We start from the raw sequence: 18,876 nt of genomic DNA on the forward strand, positions 1-18,876 counted from the left end.
AATTTAGGAAATGAGGTTGAAAAGGCTGAAAAACAGCCCAGATTGCACCATTTCCTATGCAAGTTTCTTGCAAAGCAAGCTGTGCCTCCCGTTCCAACAAGAACAGAGAGGCAGTTCTGAATGGAAGGTGGGCGGTGGGTCCTTTGGAGCAGCGGTAGGACTATTTGTCTTTTGAAAAGGCCCCAGCAGGCCCAAAGGCTGTCTGAAAACTTTTTGTAAAGAGGGAAGGGGGGGGGGGGGGGAAGGAAACTTCTGTGTGCTCAGCCCCTGAAAAAGCCAGTAACTGCTCGGTGGACTTCATTCAGTCACCAAATGTCTGCTTTGCGCCTCTGCCGTGCCAGGCTCTGTTCTAGATGCAGAGGGTAGAGCAGTGAAGGCAACCAAGTGTCTGATGCCTTCAGGGCATTGCTGTGCAGGGGGTGCTCTACGGAGAGGGCTGGAGGAAACCCTTTCCCCGGCTGTTTCCTCTCCCCTGGGGCGTGCTGTTCCTTCCCTCCTTTCGGCTCTCCCGTCCCTTCCGCCTCCAGCACCCTTGGTTTATTATACCCTTCACCTTTCCCCTTTGTAATCACATGGCCCTTTGCAAACATCAAAGGAAAATAAGCAGGACCGGGGAGCTGATGAAAACAAGGCCTATGACTCAGAGGAGGATGTTTTTCTATTTTTCATTCTGACAACTCTCCTCTCAGAAGAACCTAGGAGCCTCTTCGTTATAAGAATAGTCTGTCTCTCCTTTGAATAGAGATTCCTCACTTTTGCTCTTATTGTCAAAGTCTACTTTCAATTAGCCACCGCTGTTGGCCTACAACTCACCTGGGCCCTCAGAGTAGCCTGGCAGTCATTTCTTGTCTCCTCATGCAGCTTTGGGGTTTTTCATCCTTCCTGTAGTCTCTTTCAAAAAAAATATCTCCATGCTCCTTGGAGTTCCCTACCCACGTCCCACCCCAGCCCCCACCCTTGCACAGTTAGCCTCAACTGATGACAGTGCTGGTACTTGAGAGAGAAAATACAAACCATCAGAAAAGGACTCCTTTCATTTCTAATCACCTCACCTACATAGAATGATTATTTGTGCCCCCCCCCCCCAAAATTCATATGCTGAAGCCTAATCCCCAAGATGATGGTATTTAGAGGTGGGGTCTTTGGGAGGTGGTTAGGTCATGAGGGTAGACCCGTGGTGGCTGGGATCAGCACCCTTATAACAGAGGCCCTGGAGAGCTACCCCCCACCCCCAATCAGGACACAGCGAGAAAACAGCCAGGAAGCAGGCTGTCAGGAGACACTGAATGTACCATGCTTTGATCTTGGATTTTCCAGCTTCCAGAACTGTAGGAAGTACATTTCTGTTGTTTATCATCCACTCAGTCTATCACAGCAATCTTCCCTGCAGACATTTTCTCCATCCTGCACAAAGAAAGGGTGTCCTCTCAATTAAAGTGAGCCCCTGCACCGCATTTTTGCAGCTACCCCCTTTAGTCTTCTCAGGGAGAGCACCCCATCGGTTACCTCCCCCCCTCCATTTCTTCCCCTCTGCTGGATCCTTGCCTTCGGTGCAACACAAAACCCTGGCCTTTCCTCGTACGAACTTCCTGCTAAAAGCTGGTCCAGAAACATCCAAGGACAGATAACAAATAAAAGCGAACCAGGATGAGGGCCACATAAAAATACTGACTATTGGATCTTTTGGAATCACCCTTGTGTCTCTCACCTTCTACTCCTACTTCCTGAGATATTTTATCGACTATCTAATCTTTCCAGTGAATTTTTAAGTCTGCCAATCATGCTTTTCATTGCCAAGATTTCCTCATATTTCTGGACATTTACATTATAGCATTCTTGCTCTTGTTTTAGGTAGGTAACATCTTCTCGAATCTCTGAAAGTACTAATTAGAGGTGGTCGGGGTTGTTGTTTTTTTTTTTTAATAAATGTATTTCTGTTCCCTGAATTATTTCTCTGTGGGCTCCTCGTCATCAGGCGCGCGCTGCCGAGTCCTCACATTTCTCTCGCTGTTCTAGGTCACGCTCCTGCACTCCATATTTACACCTTTCATTGCCTAATGAATGACTCTACTTGGACATCGAAAGACACCTCAGACTGAATTCCTATTTCCCTTCAAACTCGTTTTTTTCTTTTATCTCAGTAAATGGCAGTACCGTCTCGTCAGTTACCCAAATAAGAAACCTAGGAGTAATTCTTAACTGGCCCTATTTTTCCTTACCTGTATCTACTACGTTAATTCCTAAAGCTTCTATCTCTTTCATGTCTCAATATTGTCCTAACGTTTCCTACTTTGTCAACAAAACATAGGTGGTGTAATGGCTGGCATCTCTCTATACATTTAACCGCGGCATCTCAGGGAAGGTGGAGGGACCCGTGATTTGTATATTCGGAAAGGACAAACTGGGCATGTTCTGAACCACCCTTTATTCTCTTGGCTGCTAGCTACAGGCAAGTTTGTTCCTTAAGTTTATTATTATTATTATTATTATTATTATTTTCATAATCTCTACACCTAACGTGGGGCTCAAACTCATGACCTCAAGATTAAAAGTCGCCGGCTTTTCCAACCAAGCCTGACAGGCACCCCTACAGGGACACAAGAAGGGAACATGACTTTGGGCTAGTGGTTCTCTATAGCCAAGGCCATCCCCAAAGAGGGCTGCTCGCTGAGGGTTCTCGCAGCATTCCCAGCAGCCAGGGGAATGCGTCCTTTATTTCTGAAGAGGCATCCAGGTGGCACACCACATTGACCTCAGAGAGGCCTGTCCTGATCCAGGGGTTGACTTCGCAGCTCATTTGGCTTTCACACTCAGCGAAAACCTCCACCATGGTTTTTTCCTCCAAAAATGGCATGTTTTGGAGTCTATCTGCCAATCGTTTATTACTTAATTTTCTCAGAAACCTGGACTGGGACAAGCGATGTTATTTAAACTGCAGGTATTTCTCAGTATCCTTCCCACTGCTCCCCAGGATCAGACCATCTTTATCTCTTTCTTGGACTATTGTTGCTTCCTATCTGGCCATCCATCCATCCTATGTCCATTATTACCCCTCTCTGGTTCTTTCTCCACACTTTACCCAAAGGGAGATTCCAAAAACATGAATCTCATGTTAATCTCATGATTATCTCACTCCCGTGTTTACAACTCTTTCCTGGGGTGTCTGGCTGCCTCAGTCAGTAGAGTATGTGACACTTGATCTAGGGGTCATGTTGGGCATAGAGATTACTTAAAAAACAAAAAAACAAAAATAAAAAAACTCTTTCCCGCTTTCCCCTTACCCTCAGCAATAAGGTCTAACCTTAACAGGGCTGAGAAAGCCAACAAGATTTGATTTGAGCTCCCTAGTCTGGTCTGATTCTCTTTTCACTCTCCTATCCTCCACTTCTGCACTTGGTGCTCCAACAAGAGAAAGTACTTGCAGGTTTCATCAGCGCTCCAGTGGTTTCTCGACTCTGCGCTTTTTAAATATGTCCTCAGATTAGGAAGTATCGAACTGCTTCCTTCTCCAGTCCCTCTCACATGAATGTGAGCATCCTGGGAGCCAGGACCCTTCTGTGCTCTTACAGTAGACACTCAACAAATATTAAATGAATGCATGAACGTATCTGGAAAGGATTTATGACCTGTTATATGCTTACTTATTAGCAATGGCCACTGAACATGGACAGATGTTTAACCTTACTATTAAAAAGGCACTCTGAAACAAGGAGATACATTTTTTCACATAGAAATTGGCAGAGTGACGAACAGTAATATGTAAGGCTAGCAAGGGTGTGGCAAAATGGGCACTCTGATACAACGCAAGTGTCCGAAAAGCATTTTGGCAATATGGAACAGGTCTTAAGATGCTTAAGCCATGTGCTCTAATAATTGCACATCTAGAGATCTATCCTATCTAATCAGAGATAGAAGTAAAATTTATACACAAAGTATTCATCATAACATGTTTCTCTATTGTACTCTTATATTGTCCATATGTTCCGTAACGGGTCTGTTTGAATTTAAAAAATCAGCAAAATGTTAGTAAAATGCTGGTGGGGTTGGAGTTGGCATTACAGCTTGTGGGAGCCAGCCTCCAGGACAGCCCAGTGATTGTTGCTTCCCGGTAGTCACACCCCTGTGTAGTTCCCTCTCACACTGTTCCAGAGTCGATCTGTGTGACTAATCAAATATGACAGAAGTGATGACACACAACCTTCAAGATTAGGTTATAAAAGACTCTACAGCATCCATGATAGTCTCCGGCTCCTTCTCTCAGATCATGTGCTTTTGGGGAAAGCCATTTGTTATGTCACGAGGGCACTCTGTGGAGAGACCCACATGGCAAGACGTTGACGCCTCTTGGCGAAACCACACAAGTAAGCTCGGAAGCAAATTCTCTGGCCCAAGTTGAGCCTTCACATGACCACAGCCCTACTGACATCTTGACTGCAACCTTCTAAGAGACCCTGAGTCTCCCAGTTAAGCTCCTCCTGGATTCTTGATCCAGAGAAACTGTGGGATGACAAATGTTTATTGTCTTAAGCTGCTCCATTTTGTATAGGATGATCAGCTGTCCAGGTTTTACCAGGACTGAAGGGTTTCCTTGGGATATGGGATTGTCAGTGCTAAAACCAGAGAAGTCTAGGCAAACTGGGATAGTTGGTTACCCTACTGTTTTTTATTTCTTTATTTTTATTATTTTTTTTTTATTATTATTTATTTATTTGACAGAGAGAGACAGCCAGCGAGAGAGGGAACACAAGCAGGGGGATTCGGAGAGGAAGAAGCAGGCTCCCAGTGGAGGAGCCCGATGCGGGGCTCCATCCCAGAACACCGGGATCACGCCCTGAGCTGAAGGCAGACGCTTAACGACTGCGCCACCCAGGCGCCCCTACCCTACTGTTTTTTAAATACAGCTTTATTAAGATAGAATTCACATACCTTAACATCCTTCCATTAAAAGTTCAGTGGTTTTAGTATATTCAGAGTTGTGCAACCATTACCACAATCTAATTTTAGAACATGATAAAAAAAATCCTTAAAAAAAAAAAAGAAATCTTGTCCTCTTTAGCTATCATCCCCAGTCCTCCCAGCCCTAGACAACCACTAATCTACTTTCTGTCTCTAGGCACTCTAGTTTTGAGGGTAATCTGTTATGCGGCCATGGATAATAAACACAAGGTTATGGATAGTGGGATAAAGATGCTTGCTTTTTCATTACTCTTTTACTTTATACTTTTCTAAATTGTGCAAATTTAGATTTGAAATGATTAAGATTTCATGGACCGGTTGCTTTCTCCACCCCAGCATCTTTTGGCTCCCTGTTCACCCAGTAACAACACTACCCACCTCTCACCCGCTCTTTGGAAAGTGCCTTTCCCCAACTCTTTGTTATTCTGAGGTGGTCGCCAATCCAAGGACCGGGTGGATACTTGACTCAGGCTAGGACAATCAGATTTTCTCTCCCAATAATTTGAATCTTGAGTAGAGGCACACAGGGACAGAAGGCATTTAAAACAAATCATCAGGAGGCAGAATACCAGAGAACTGGTTGGAGAATTTAGTTTCTAAGATCTCTGCAAACTTCCTGGCTCTTCCTCTTTCCTCTTGGGCATTTAGTTATTCCTTTGATTCTGGAAGTTACTCCTCCATGGCTCCATAAATCTCTCTCTTTTTTTTTTTTAAATTTTAGCTTCTATTGCCTACAACAAAAGAACTCTAACTGACCAAATAATAATAAAGAATATGCATGGAGAAGAGTGCCCTTCTACTTGCTAGATGGGGTGCTGTCCCATTCATGAATTGTTGAATAAAGCCAATTAGATCTTCAAAAAGAGAGAGAGAAAGAATATTCATAGGGGATGGAGGGAACTTTACCCCCTCAAAAAAAATCCATAAATCTATGATTCTGACACAAGGGTTTTAATTTTTTCATCTTACCTATTGGTTCACGTCTGTGTAGTTAGCATCATGGCATACGTATCATCTTACCTTTGAATTTTTCTACCTAACATTGTACCTGCAAAAGGTTTTAGTGTTTCTATAAAGTCTTCTATATATCATGTTTAATGTACGTTATTTTCTTGTACCAGCATATCATAATTTATTAACTCTTGATCCAGTGGTTGGATATTTGAGTTGATTTTAGTGTTTTGCTGGCAGACATAAGGTTTAAAATGAACATTTTCACAGCAAGCTTTGTGTGTTGAGTTATTTCTTTCCTTAGGACAAATTTACAAAATTGAAAAATGGATCTGCTATGGGTGTTATCCTTGTTCTTTTCATGCATTTGATGTTTTGCTTTGTAAAGTGAAAGGTGCTTTTGTGCTACAAGTATTTTTCTGTTTTGTATGTTTGGATTTCCATTTATAACATAGTCTTAGATTGGGCAAATTCAAACAAATAGAATTTACTTGGTTGTAAATCGTGCTCTGTGTTGTGGCTGTGTATACAAGTATTCATGTGAGTATAACTTTTTAAATAAACCTTTTATTGAAAATACCATGAATAAATAAAATGGTACAAATCATAAGGGTAGGATCTCAATGGATTTTCACAGAGTAAACACACCCATGTGACCGGTATGAAGATCAACGAGGACTATAAGCACTCCAGAAGCCCCCTTACGCTCCCACTCAACTACAACCTCCTGTCAGATAACTGCAGTCCTGGCTTCTATCGCAATAACCTAATCTCTTCTGGTTTTGAACCTTAAACAAATGCACCGTTTTTTGTACTGTTTCTTTCACTCGACATGCTTATAAGCTTCCTCCATGTGTAGCAACAGTGCACCCATTCTCATTCTGGGTGGCATTGGATTGCACGGATACACATAATTTAGGTGTCTAATCTACTATGGGTGGGCACTTTGGTTGTTTCCAAATTTTGGCCACTGCAAATAGGAATGAAATTGCTGGCTTATAGGTTATGCACATATTCAGCTTTCTTAGAAACTGCCAGTTTTCCTAAGTGGTATACCAATTTACATTCTTACCAGCAGCACAGAAGAGAGTTCTAGTTGTATCACATCTTCCAGTTTTGACTTGTACTTCTGCTGTGTTTATTGGCCACTTGGATATTCTCTTTTTTGAAGTACCTGTTCAAGTCTCTTGGACTTGAATTCTAACCAATTTTTGGAATTCTAAACAATCAATATATAAGGAATGATTAGATTGGAAAATCATCATTTTTTTGAACGAGTTTATTTTTATTTATTTGAGAGTGAGTAAGAGCATGAGAGGGGAGAGGGTCAGAGGGAAAAGAGGTCTCCCTGCTGGGCCAGGAGTCCAATGTGGGACTCGATCCCAGGACCCTGGGATCATGACCCGAGCCGAAGGCAGACACTTAACCAACAGCCACCCAGGATCCCTGGAAGGTCATTATTTTGTAATTAGAGTAATTATTAATTTGGGAAAGAATCATCAAAAGATGTTACAAATTAGTGGGTGCAATTTAATGAAAAACAAGATATTTACATAGTCTCAAAATATCTCCACATAAAATACTTTTAATTATAAAGAGGAAAATGTGATTTTACAATAGAGGAACCTGATAGACATCACCTTAACTGGGTGATTTAAGTCAACATTACCAGTAGAGGGACAAACCGACACCATGGGCATCCTGGTGTAATACACTGTCACAGGTATAATGCCCCTGCTTTGGTATTCCTGCCGAAAATGCATTCTCTGAATCTATTCATGAGGAAACATTAATTGAACCCAGTAGAGGTACATTCTACTTAATAACAAGCTTGTACTCTTCAAAATGTCAGGGTCATATAATAAAAAGTAAAGATAATGAACTATTTTGGATTTTAAAACACTAAAGTGACATGATAACTAATGTACTGTGTGTTCCTGGATTGGATCCTGGACCAGAAAAAAAAACCACTTTTTTTAAATTACAAAAAACAGTATTAGGACAATTGGTGAGATTTAGTAAGGTCTGTAGATTAAATTAGATAATATATTCCAGTTTTGGTAATTTTACTTTGCTGTGTAAGTGGGTTGTCCTTAAAAAATACACACTGAAGTATTTTAGTGATAAAGAGATATCATGTCTTACTCTCTAACGGTTCAGAAAAGTAATATAGACAGAGAAGCATTAATAAAACAAATGTGATAAAATGTAAATAATTGCAAATCTTGGTGAAGGTGATAGAGGAGTTCCTTATCTTTTTTGCAATTTTTCTAGAAGTCTAAAATTATTTCAGAATAAAAGACTACCAAAAAGAGAGGAAATTCCTAGTTTGCTAAGAGTTTTAAATCATGAATGAATGTTGAATTTTATCAAATTCCTTTTCTATATCTATAAGGATAAATATATACATTTTCTTTTATACTATTAATTGGGTATATAATGAGATTTTAGTGTTAAACCAACCTTGATTGCTCAAAATAAACACACATTTTATGTTTAATATATTACTGGATTTGTTTTGCTGATATTTAATTTAGAAGTTTTTCCATTTTTTTTTTTTTAAAGATTTACTTGTTTAGGGGCACCTGGGTGGCTCAGTCATTAAGCGTCTGCCTTCGGCTCAGGTCATGATCCCAGAGTCCTGGGATTAAGCCCCGCATCGGGCTCCCCGCTCGGCAGGAAGCCTGCTTCTCCCTCTCCCCTGCCTGTTGCTCCCCCTACTTGTGCTCTCTCTCTCTCTCTCTGTCAAATACATAAAATCTTAAAAAAAAAAAAGATTTACTTGTTTATTTTAGAGAGAGATGGAAGGGGGGCAGAGGAAGAGGGAGAGAGAATCTCAAGCAGGCTCCCTACTGAGCATGGAACCTAACACGGGGCTTGATCTCATGACCCCAAGATCATAACCTGAGCCAAAATCAAGAGTCGGATGCTTAACCAACTGAGCCACCCAAGTGCCCCAGAAGTTTTCTCATCTTTGATAAGAGAGAGACTGGTCTGTAATTCTCTTTCCTTGTAATGACCTCAGGTTTGGGGATCAACATTTTATTGACCTCATAAAATAAGCTGACATTTCCTTTTCTGTTCTCTGAAAGAGTTTATATACAATTGGTGTTACTTCTTCCTTAAATATTTGGAAGAATACCCTGGTGAAATCATCAGAATCCGGAGATCTATTGTATGAAGATTTTTAATCACTATTTTGTTTCTTTGGTTGATATAGGACTATTTTCTATTTCTTTGGTGTCATTTATTATAAGTTGGGTTGTTCCAGGAATTTCCCATTTCATCTAAATTTTCAAATTTATTGACATTAAGTTGTCTAAAATATTTTCACTCCAACTTTTTAATGTTTGTAGGATCCACAGTGATGTCCCCCTTTCCAAGCCTGATAGAAGTAATATGTACCCTTTTTGCTTTTGTTTCTGTTTTATATGTGTGATCTGTCTTGCTATGGATTTACCAGTTTATTTTTTCAGTGACTTTTCTCCACCGTACATTTTTTTATTAATTTTTTTCTCTTTACTTTATCATTACCTTTTTTATAATTTCTTCAGGTTTAATTGTTTTTTTCTCTAAGTTCTTGAGATGGATACTTAAGTAATTCTTACTTAAAGTTATACATTTCAGCACCTAAGATTATAATTTTCCCACCAAACACAGTTTTAGCTGCATCTTAAAATTTTGATATGTCATATTTTTATTTTTATTTAGTTCAAGATGTTTTTTCACTTCCATTGTTATTTTTTCTTTGATTGATTGGTTATTTAGAAGTATATTGCCTAAATTCTATGTGTTCAGGAATTCTGTACTTTTCAAAAAATTGTTGACTATTAGCTTAATTCCCCTCTGCTCAAAGAACATACTCTGTGTAATTTCGATGTTTTGAAATATGGTGAGGCTTGCTTTATGGCCCAAGTTATTGTCACTTAAAATAAATGTTCACTGCTCACAGGAAACAGAAGTGAATTCTGTGGTTGTCACATGAAACATGCCATATGCATCAGTTGTGTCAATTTTGTTAGTCATGATGTTTAAATGTTGTGTACCTTTACTAATTTTTGTTTCCTTATTCTTTCAGACACTGACAGAGGTATTAAAGCCTCCTACTGTGATTATAGATTTATCTATTATTCCTCGCAGATTCTGTAATTCCTTTGCTTTATATATTTTGTAGTTGATTGTTAGTTGTATACAAAATTAGAATTGTTATATCTTCCTGATAGGTTAATATTTTAATTATCGTGAAACACCACACTTTATTTTTAATAATGTTTCTTTACTTAAAGTCTACTTTATATGTTATAGTATAGCTATACCAGCTTACTTGGGGTTAGTTTTTGCATAAAATGTCTTTCTTTCTTTTACCTTTAACTTTTCTGTGGTATTATTTTATTTATTTATTTATTTATCCTCTGTCTAGGATTTTATTAGACTGCTTTTCCCCCCTATATACCTGTTTTGGAAGATTGAGAAAAAAAGGCACAAACTCACATTAAGTAAACAAAGTGACCTAATCAGTTCTACAAAGTCTATTTTGTAAAAGAAGTAGCAGTAGGAACCAACCAAAATAAGTCGGGGAGTCCCAACAGGACTGTAAGCGAACTTGGAAAGATATACACATGTCCACAATACTGACCCTGTCTTTGACCTCTCTCTGTGAAAAGGCCAGAGCCCAGCACCACCCCCATCCAGAGGCACTACAGCTTCAAACTGGGACTCTGACCATGGAAATCTAATGGAAGCAGCTAGTCTGAAGGGGCATGGCACACTCTCAGGTACGTCTGTGGTATTACTTTAGACTGCAACTTTTACATCTTTTGAAAAAGCACATACATATTTATTATAATATTACATTATTAAATATATATATTTTTAAGATTTATTTATTTTAGAGAGAGAGATAGTGTACACACACATGCATGTGCATGCATGAGCAGGGGTGGGGCAGGCAGAAGGAGAGGGAGAGAATCTCAAGCAGACTCCCCGCTGAGCACAGAGCCTCATCTCACAACCCTGAGATCATGACCTGAGCCAAAATCAAGAGTCACATGTTTAACTGACTGAGCCACCCAGGCGCCCCGTATATTTAAAAGCAGTATGGAAATCTTTGTTTTTTAATGAGTATTATACCATTTATATTTATGGTAATTAATGATATATTTGGATTCATAGCTAACATCTTACTGTTCCGTTTTCTATTTATCCGACTGGTTACTTGCTCCTTTTTATCTTCTTTCCTGCCTTCCTTTGGTTTCATTAACTATTTAAAAAAATTATTACACTATCTCTCTTCTATTTATGCATTATATTGTTTATACATAATTTTACTATTCTCTTAATAGTAACCCTAGAGTTTATAATATGTACCCTTGACTTGTTTCAGCTTAGCATAAATTAATACTTTAACTACATCTGAGACAAGATATGCTTGCTGGCACCCCCATCAGACATGTATACCATTCTGATCTGTTATCTGGGAGTAGACATAGATCCTTATCATTTATGGACACTGACTCTTGTCTGGTTCTCTCTCCTTCGGTGTCCAACAGATCCAAATTCTCCTGAAGCCAAGCCATTTCCCTTTTTTTTTGGACTGTTTCCCCTGCCAGATAGTTCTGTTTTCTGCTTCCCTGAAGCTTTAGAAAATCACCATCTTAACCCTCCCTCTAGAGTGGAGGAGGGAAAAATACTTCTCATTTTTCTATGATAGGTTTATAGACCAGAAAACAAGATACAATTTCTTAATCAACTATCCTCTCACACCTACTACTATATTAGGTTTTAAATCTAACCATAATCATAGTACTTCCATGGGAAATTAATTCCAAGTTACAAACACTTATCCTTTAGGGAGCTTTGAAAACCCAATCTATTCATTATATATATTATCTGTATAATAGCACTTTTTTTACTTCACTTTATTTAGGGAAAGGAAAAATTGCAGAGACCAATGATAAGGCTCCTCATTACTTTAGGAATACTCTGGTCAATTTGCTTCAGGGTTTTGCTACAACATTAACATTTATAAATGAGTGAAAGTGAGGGAATGTATGATCTCTTACCAAATTGCAAGATATTTTTGTGCCTTTAGTTGTCTTCACTAGGATAAAAATGACATGGAGATAGAGAAGGGTAATAAGAGATAAAATTCCCTGAGGTACACTGTGGTGTTAAAATGCAGTCATATGTACAGATGTGGGTAAGTTTTAACTTAGAGAACTATATTTTGAGTGTTACAGTACTGAGGCCAAAGAACCACGAGATAGTGGCCTGGTTTAATGAAAGAGTACGAAGGTTCATTAGGAAACTCTCCAGACAAAACATGGTAGCAGTTTTGACCTCGCTGCTACTGCTTTTACTAAAAGTAACTGCACTGATTCTTAAATTTATCTCATTCTTCGATACCCAACTTTCAGTTCTGAGGAGAGGCAATGTAATCCAGACCTCTTACCCTTCCCTATGCTCTTTAGTTTTAATCCCGGAGTAATAGAGACCAACCTTTTACTCAAAGATTTCAAGCAACCTGGTTGCCTCAAGTACCAAACACTTCTTACAAGAGGTCCTAGGGGTAAATTAGACTCAAAGTAATTTGTTTTTCTCCAAAATCCTTTCCTGATTCCACAGGTGGAACACATTTTGTGTTTTAGTTTCCCTGGACCACCATTCCCATGTGTAGCCCAATAAATATTGGAATGAAAGCAAAATGATAACAAGGCATATTGTGTGTGGCTATGTAGCCTATCATAAGAGGAAATGTTTTTCCAAAATAATTTGTAAGTTTGGCCTGGGATCATCTGAAAACTGGAAATGATCTATAAAACAAGTCCATAGTCATAAAGCAAAATTTTAAAATCTGCTTTTACTCATAAGAGATTTTCCACACTTAATCATTCAAGAGCTGATTATCCAGAATGTGTAATATACAAACCCATTATTTCTTTTCTTTTTTTTCCCTTCTGCTGCCTGAGTTTTGGTCATTTCACAGCTCATTACTATTCTCTCTCTGGGAAAATAAAAGCAAATGTAGCTCCAACTAGTATTTTCAACTTTCTATATGAAGGTTTTGTAGGAAGGGTAATAATTATTGGTTTATATATCACTTTTTGTTACTAAGTATTTGGCTAGGCTCCACTGGGCACGGGGGAAGAATTTTAAAAGTTCAAGACATTGTCCCAGCTCTTAAGGCTCTTACAGTATAATTGGAGGAACAAGGTTTGTGTACAATAAAGCCAAATATTAATGCAAGGCAAAATATATTTAAACAACAACATGAAAGAATTCTGGTCATACAAACATAGCATACAAGAGAACTTTATTCTTTTCTACTCTTTCTCAGTACCTAATACGTGGCTTTAGCATACTCAGAAGAATGAAAATCATTTTGATAAAATCATCATAGAATAGAAGAGAATTTTATAGACCTACAGAACTTTATAAGAACATAGTATGGACTGATGAGATTGTCACAGAAATTCTCAATTAGGTAGTGAAACTTGAGTTAAATATCAAAGAATAGATGGAATTTCAACATGAAAAAAGGAAAAAAAAAAGAAATTTCTGCACAAAGAAAAAAAAATCCCAGAATCCCAGGGTTGAAGACCCCTATATACTTCTAAATGAAATATTTCAAGCATACAGGGTATAGAAAATAATAATACGAACTCTCCTTTCCCACCAAATTTTGTCAAATATTTACTTTTTGCCATATTTGTTTCAGATCCACTTTTTGGAGGGGGGCAGAATATAGATTTGGCTAAAGCCTTCTTCATACTCTGTCATTATCCTTCTTCAGCAGAGGTAACAACTATACTGAATTCAGAGTTATTATTACTATGAATATTTTAAAATCACTATCACACATAGAAATATGTACTACTGTTTCCTGGGTCTAAAGTTAATGTAAATGGTAGCATGCTTTGTGTATCTCCTGCCACTTTCTTGTGTTCACTAGATATTCTATTTTTTGAGATTGATGCGTATTATAGCTCTAGTTCTAGTTCATGCATTTTAACTGCCGTCTAGTATTCCACTCCGTGATCATACAACAATTTACTGAACCGCTCTCAGGTTGATGAACATTTAGGTTGTTTCCAATTATTTTCCTGTTATACACGATGCTTCAATGAATATTCATTTACATGTCTCCTTATGCATTTAAGGGAGAGTTTCTTGGATATATATAGCAAAGTAGAAATGTTAGATTGTAAGATAAGGGCACCTTTCGTTTTAATAGATATTGCCAAATTGCCTTCCGATGTAATTGTGCCAATTTAGTCTCCACTCAGTGGTGTATGGGAGTTCCCATCTCTTCCTTATCTTGCAATTCTGATGACTGCATCACAGGCTTGGAACTGCCAGAGGACCCTGGTGTTGATTCTTCCTGTAAACTTGCTGTCTGTGTCGGGGATGCTCCAAGTTGGGTCTCTTTATGAACCAGCCTGGCCCAGGCTTAGAGGAGCTATCAGTCCTCTCAGAGAGAACTGGGAAAGAGTAAAGAAAGAATGGTATGATGGCAGAGGATTGCATGCACATTTTCATCATTTTTACGTCCCCGATATATTAGCACAACCTGAATCTTCATAAGCAAGGCTCAGTAGATGTTCAATTGACTGGAACTAATCGTGAATCCTGATCTGTTTCTGGCTTTCACTTCTCTAAGCTTCAATTTCCCCATCTGCAAATTATGGATGATAATAATTTAAGGAATCATTCCAAAGGTAAAAGAAGATATAAATGTGAAAACATATAGAAGCTCTAAAAAGCAATGTAAATTAAGTTACGAAAGATTTGAAAGCTGTTTCTGTGTCATGACTTCTCAGTATGAGCAGATAACATTTTAGCAGTTCAGAATCATTGCCAAATTTCTCATTGGCATTCTTCTTGCGACCCCTGTAAGTCCTGGGGTTCCACGTGCCCCAGACTCTGCTCAGGATCACAGTAATTTTAAAAAGGTATTCCAACCTTTATTTACCTTTATTGCTCTCAAAGAACATTAGAGGAACCCGTTTATGGTTACCGAGCCGCCCTGGAGTTCCATTCTATTTCCTCTGGTCTCACATATAACCTCCAAACTCTTTCTCTAGAACCCAGTTTATTGGGCTTTTGGTCATCTCCCTTCTCCCTTTCTTCCAACACTTTAAACGTTGACTTAGCTCCTTTCTGGCTAACTTATCCCCCTTCTCTTCTCACTTCTCCACTCAAGTCTACACTTCCCTTACCTTAAATTCCACATCACAAAAATATCAGTGTAGGCAGGCTAGAAAACACTGCTTGAGAGAAGAATAGATATTCATATCTTAATAATCATTCTAGAACATAAGTTCTTGTTATGGAAGTCAGTCACACTATTTTCACTTTGAATGTTTTAAAAACAAGGTTCATAAACATTTTTTGCTACTTTTAAGTTGTTCTTTTTTTTTTTTTTGAAGGAGTATGCAGATGGAGAGAGAGAGAGAATCTCAAGCAGGCCCATCACAGGGCTTGATCTCACGACCCTGAGATGATGACCTGAGCTGAAATCAAGAGCCCGATGCTTAACCCACTGAGCCACCCAGACACCCCTAAATGGTCCTCTAAAAAAAAGAAGAAGAAGAAGAAAGAAAAAGAGGTTGTTCACCACTGCTCTAGACTCTCAGGCTTTTCACTTGGAGATCCCGTGATCCTACCATCTTTATTTCTGTGACTCACATTTACACATTACAATGTAATTCCCTTTTGCACTTCCTAAATCTGTGACTGTCCTTGTGATGTCCCCTCCTTAATGCCCTTTCATCTCCTCAAACTCAACACGCTTCAAAGTGAACTCACATTCATTCCAAATTTAGCTTCCCCTCAGGACTTCCATATTTCCATTGTTGGCATTTTAAGAGACATGTTTATTGCCCAGGTGTAGTATTATCAGAAGAGGAAGAGAATGGGGCCAGAGACGCTAATCAAGAGACTTGCACCACGTAGCAGAAAACAGACCGCATTCAGATTTGCAGACATGGTGTTTTGGATTTCTTTGGAATGACTGGAGAGTGCTCTCCTTAGGTGAGAGGTAAACCCTAAATATTGGCATCAGCAACTTAAGAGTGTTATACTTTTCAGCATTAAAAGTTCATGTGGAGGGTGGGGGATGGGGTAACTGGGTGATGGACATTAAGGAGGGCACGTGATGTAATGAGCACTGGGTGTTAGGTGAGACTGATGAATCACTGAACTCTACCTCTGAAACTAATAATATACTATATGTTAATCAATTGAATTTAAACTTAAAAAAAAGGTCACATAAACATTTTCAGATATTGGTGCCCAGTTAACAGTTCTGAGGTTGACACAGAGAAAGACTGGCTGTATGAGGCACCACATTTACGCTTGAAAAAGGCTATTCACAAATTTCGTATTGTGGCTTAGACATTTGTAAACAAAATACAAAGCAGCAGGGAAATGTTCATGAGTTTCCTTCCTTTTGTTATTCCATCAACACATGTTTAAACTATTCTGATGGTATCAGATGCTTAGCTGAGAAAGTTCATACTACCAGATGAGTCCTGATTTAAACATACATATTTTTTTAAAGTATCTTTAAGCAACCCAGATGATCAGATTTCAGGCAGAAGTTTTGACTTTATTATTTTTTTTTAAGATTTTATTTATTTATTTGACAGAGAGACAGCCAGAGAGAGAGGGAACACAAGCAGGGGGAGTGGGAGAGGAAGAAGCAGGCTCACAGTGGAGGAGCCGTATGCGGGCCTCCATCCCATAACGCCGGGATCACGCCCTGAGCCTAAGGCAGATGCTTAACGACTGAGCCACCCAGGCGCCCCAGAAGTTTTGACTTTAATACCAAGAAGAGGCATACCTTGATCCAAATGGGCTCTGCTATGAGCTCAGACCCAGCAAATGGATCCATCCCCTGGGGCAGTGATCTGGGTCAGTTTGAGATTTGGGTTATCTATACATCACTATGAACTATAAGCACGGAGTAAGGAATAATGGAAACCTCCTGGCATGTTATTTGAATTATTTAACAGAGCTTTTATTTCTATTTTTTTGTCTGTTTTGATCAAGAAAACAAACCTTCAGTCCAGATTTAAACCAAATTAGATGATTTTTTTTCCAACATGATGAACTTTCTAGAGCTATAAGCAGATTGCTTTATTATAGGTTTTGTTGGGAATAGGGGTCGGAGTCTTCCTAAGGGAGTAAGAGTAACTAGAATAAAGCTTCTTTAAAAAAAAAAAAAAAGGCCAGCAGGATAACACTCTGGGCAGTAATCTACTCTGGAAACAGAGTGTATGTAACCACATTTTGGTTGTTCTGGACCAACTTGATCTGGTCCAACAGTGGTCACACTCTGTATTTGGGAACGAAGGTACAGGGAACACCATTTACCTGGGGGGATCTAAGGGGGAACCATAGGCTAGATATTATGTAAAAGGGAACCAGGGAAACATTATGCTCTAATCTATCATGGGATAAAAGACGAATATAATCAGGAGTTTCATCAATAAGATTATCTCAGCATCTCTTAGTCTCTTACCCAGCCTGTATTCTACCTGTACTTCTTTGTAATCCTTCAATACTTTATCGTCTATTTTTCACATAGCCTGCACCCCTCAAGAATGAGCTAAGTCTAATAAAAAAGATCAGTTACCTACAGTGGTAGCCGAAGAGCACCCCCTTGAAATCCTGGTTCCTTAAGAAGATTGGAAGTTCTTGTCTATCTAAACAAGGTTCGAGGCTTTTGTCTAACTTGTTTGTCTTTGCAAGATCTCACCTGGAAGCAATATTGGGTAGAGGTACTCTGTGCCCTGTTTTGTTCATGGTGTTGATATATATGGCTCGGTGATGAGAAGATGATATCTGGTCCGACAAACTGTTGGCAAGGCAGGAACTTTACAATAGGATGCATGAGACCAGGTTTCTTTCCCTGGCGTTTTATGACAATGAGTGTTCAAGAGCACCTCTGATGATCTGATTCAGAGGGGAGCAAAGGTGGGTTTTGGAGATTTTTAAAATCAGGACCCAGGGGCCAGGTTGGGCTTGAGAATTATATAATCTGAATGGCATCCCCTGACGTTCAGCAGTACGGTGGCCCTGAGTTTTTTGTGGCTCTAAAAAATCTGAATCAAAGTTTAGGCTCTAATAGAGTGTTCAAATAACAGGTAGTTATAATCTCCCCATAGTCAACATTGACCAGACTGTATTTGGAATACTGAACTCACTTCCTAGTGCCAGAGTTTAAAAAGATATTAACAAATTAAATGAGTTCATAATGAGGGAGTCTTGATGAGCCGTATGAAGATTACGATGTATAACAGAAGTTGAAGAGGATCTGGGAGAAGGTAAGAAGAGGAGACAAAAGCAGAAGAGGGACTATGAACTTCAATGCTTAGATTAGCCCTGACCTCCAAATGACAGATCTGATGAAACTTTTCTATCTCCCTCCTCCATAGTCTCTCTCTGGCATTTAACACAGCTTGATCACTCTCTTCAAATTCCCTCCTTTGCTGCATTGACATCAATTGTACGAGTTCAGCAGATGGTAAAATTGAATTCGAAGTGCAAAATGCACCTGTGAAGGATAAAGAGGAAAGGGAACAAGAGTAGGAAGGAAGACTCTCAGACTGCAGTGCTTGACTTAGTACCTGTGAAAGGAGAGAAAGAAGGAAGATGGACTGGGTAGGAAGAGCCTCGGTCTGCAGGGAGGCTCTGAGATTAGCTCAGTGATGATGCCAGCGGGGTGCTCCACAGCAAAGATTGCCGATTAGAGGAAACTGCATTGGGCAAGAATGGCTGGCTGTGTTCAGTCATCGGTTGGGAGCCTCGGGGAGACTGAGACCTCTCCGTGAATGCTGTGATGAATCCCAAAGGCATGGAGGCTAGTGGCTGTCAGTGGTTCACACTCCTTACAGCACATGCTTCCATGAAGGGAGTCCTAAGTGGTGCACTCCTATGGCTCCCATACCATTCCATTTCCATATA

At 39.3% G+C, this 18,876-nt stretch overlaps 2 long non-coding RNA genes and 1 other non-coding gene across 3 annotated transcripts in view; 1 reads left to right on the forward strand and 2 right to left on the reverse strand.

Moving 5' to 3' along the window:
• The window catches only part of LOC123799808 (uncharacterized), a 48,831-nt gene extending 32,817 nt beyond the window's left edge, over positions 1-16,014 (forward strand). The window contains exons 3-4 of the long non-coding RNA XR_015725278.1: positions 10,572-10,682; positions 15,336-16,014. This is a non-coding gene — a long non-coding RNA (uncharacterized LOC123799808). The remainder of the gene's footprint in view (positions 1-10,571; positions 10,683-15,335) is intronic.
• LOC148109700 (uncharacterized) overlaps positions 1-18,876 on the reverse strand; it is a 34,882-nt gene that overhangs the window by 10,027 nt on the left and 5,979 nt on the right. The window contains exon 2 of the long non-coding RNA XR_015725277.1: positions 1,293-1,404. This is a non-coding gene — a long non-coding RNA (uncharacterized LOC148109700). The remainder of the gene's footprint in view (positions 1-1,292; positions 1,405-18,876) is intronic.
• LOC123799972 (small nucleolar RNA SNORD59) lies at positions 13,235-13,309 on the reverse strand. Its single transcript, XR_006781776.1, has one exon. It is a non-coding gene; the product is annotated as a small nucleolar RNA SNORD59 (small nucleolar RNA).

Source organism: Ursus americanus, chromosome 7 (genome assembly GCF_024610735.1).
Source record: "Ursus americanus isolate L20-20 chromosome 7, mUrsAme1.1.p, whole genome shotgun sequence".
Classification (NCBI taxonomy): Eukaryota; Metazoa; Chordata; class Mammalia; order Carnivora; family Ursidae; genus Ursus; species Ursus americanus.